Genomic DNA, 2751 nt, shown 5'->3' with positions numbered 1-2751 from the left:
TCTAAGGCTTCTGGTAAAATCATTGTGCTCTTCGTATTTCTGTACAAATTTCCAGGTAAGTTCTTCAGTGCAGAGTTCTGCTCTTGCCTGAGGCTCTTACTCCAGCTCCTGCAGTCCCAGGAATGGGATGCTTTTTCTGACTTCACCTCACCAGGGAAAACATGGGTGGCTCAGCAGTGTTCACGCCTGCCATGCCGCTCCCATTCCAAGGCCCTGTGTTTCTGCACTTAGGTCTGTGTGCTCTGAACACACTTTCAAGCACCTGATGCTGCCCAGGATCACACAAAGTGATGCCTTGGAAGCTTTGAAATGCCCTCCCAAAGGGTACTGCAAGGAGCCTTGTAAGTACCATTCTGCTAGCATCCCTCTCTGAGGAGGATGGAGTCATCACTGGTTTTATTCCTCTCCTTTTGAGGCATTAGGCACAGTCATTGTGTGGGTAGGCTGGAAGCTGAGATGTTGTGACCTAAAAGGATGATCTGCATGAAATTCTTGGAAGGTGAAAAGTTCTATATGCATAGTTTTACCTATTAGTGAGCATGGAATGTTTTCACTGCTGTCCTTGCCTACCTTTGAAAACGTGTGATTTTATTTCTTCCCCTTATCAGGATAGTTGCTCTTGCTTTTTCCTCCTCGCCTTCCTGCTTTTGTATATGGCTGCTGCTCCCGATGCAGCTTGCGTCTACTTTATACAACGCCTGCTGTCTTGCAATTCAAAACTGTCTTCAGTTTTGAACAGAGCACAACCAAAAGCAAAGCACATCACGGCCACGGAGCAATATTGCCTCATGGAGCAGCTTTGAAATAACAACCTTGGTTTCTCACTTTGCTTAACAGCTTCTGTTTCAGACCCTTTTGACCCAGTTTTTCCATGGCTTGAGAACTCATTGCCTGCTTTACTTGGTATCTGCTGTGTGGCTCACTCTGTTCAGTGCTTTCCGCTTGACCTTTCCAGTTTCTCTTGCTTCTTTACGCTCAGCCAACCAAAGGGCAGGTGTTGAATATGTTGAAGGCAGCAGGTTGCTAATGTGGGCACTGTTCAGCCAGTGCATGTGCATCCCTGCAGCAGCGTGAGGAATGATGGGAGGATGTACATCTTGCTGGTAGGAGGCAGCTGATCTCAGAACCTGAAGGCTTTGCATACGAGAGCCTGTGCCAGGGAATATTAAATGTTACTCCATGTCCAGAAATAAAACTCTGCAGATACTATCATGCTGAAAGGTATTTGTCTGTATCTTCCCTTCCAGTTGTTACCCAGAGAACTCCTCAAGGCTAGCATGTAATTTTGCAAACATTCAATCCCTTCTGTAAGTGACTGCATGCTGTACACATCTTGTCTTTTTAATTATGATGCTGGTTTAGACTGTATATGTCCTTTCGTGTCCACAAGACTGAATCTGTGTGGTTTTGCTTAGAGAATAAAATTTTTAAAGTTAAAGAATAATTCTATTTTTAAATCCATTTAGTTTTATCCTTTTCCCCCCGGAACGTGTCATTATTTTTAAAGGTAAAATAGCTGACTGGATTCTAGGGACTGGGCAGCTTAAATGAGCAGTTATGGAAGCTAAACCTTTACTTTCCAACTTGCTGACTCAATTCCCATTCACATATTAGCGAGCAATGTTGCCATCTGACAGCTGCCTGCAGCTCACATCAAAATGAGATGGTGGTTCAAGTCCAGTCCTCAAGGCTGAAGGGAAACCGAAGGAAAGCAAAAAAAAAAAAAATAAGCCCCTCTAATTTCTCCTGCAGGTTGGGACCCTGTGGGCACCCTTGACCAAATGCCAAGAACAGAGATGGGAGATGCACACGTGTCACTCTCTGCCTGGAAAGCCTCTTTATCTCAGTGAGTAAACTCACCCTGTCCTCCGCAGGTCAGGATGTGACTCATCTTCCAAGGTGCTTCTCAGCAGGGATCACCCGACTAGCCAGATAGTAATCTTAAAATGTGGTGGGTGCTGGGTGCTTTCTGTTAGCTGAGAGATGTGTACCTGGTGGCTCAATTTTCTTTGAAACGACTCATCTTTAAAGAACTCTGTAATTTCTGCAAAAAATGCATGCAATTGCTTTGGCATTCCTGAAACTCCTTACATCTTCCACGTGTAACACACTTCAAGGCTTTACAGGAGTAAGGAAACAAAATTTGACCTCTTAGATGAATCAGGTCCTACATTTGCAGGGACACTACCAGATTGTAGATCGATACAGTGCTAATGTGGTGCCATTATAAGCCCACATGTGTTGCCTTCAGAGCTTGCCTGTAATCAGAATATTGCTGATTTCATACCTTGATTTCAAGTTACTAAAAAACTGTATAGGGCCTCTAGGAGATAAGAAGATTGGAAAAGAAAGATTGGAATGGGCAACACAGGTAAAATAATCAGTGATGCCTGAGTTCCAGGAAACAGAAACTCCCCTGGGAAAATGTCTTTTCGATCACTTATAGTAACTGCTGCCTACTTGTAACCCCAGGGCCAGGATGAGACATTAGATTAAGCCCATCAGGTGTGCTGGATGGCACAACCTTGTTGATTAATGAGGTGCTTCAATAGGTATTATAACTGATGTGAATTAATCTCTTCGCTGCTTGACCGGATCTCATTGTTAGAAGCCAGGTTGCCTGGTCTGGCAGACAGTGCAGTCTGGAAGATCAGCTCAGCAAGCAAGGCTAAGCCATTGGAAAGCATCTTTTCTTAGGCAGAGATGTGGTTCTACCTGCTGCTTAAATACTAATCTATTAATTCTTTCTCT

Source organism: Platalea leucorodia (genome assembly GCF_965183815.1).
Source record: "Platalea leucorodia genome assembly, chromosome: Z".
Taxonomy (NCBI): domain Eukaryota; kingdom Metazoa; phylum Chordata; class Aves; order Pelecaniformes; family Threskiornithidae; genus Platalea; species Platalea leucorodia.
Note: the sequence above shows the minus strand (reverse complement) of the source record.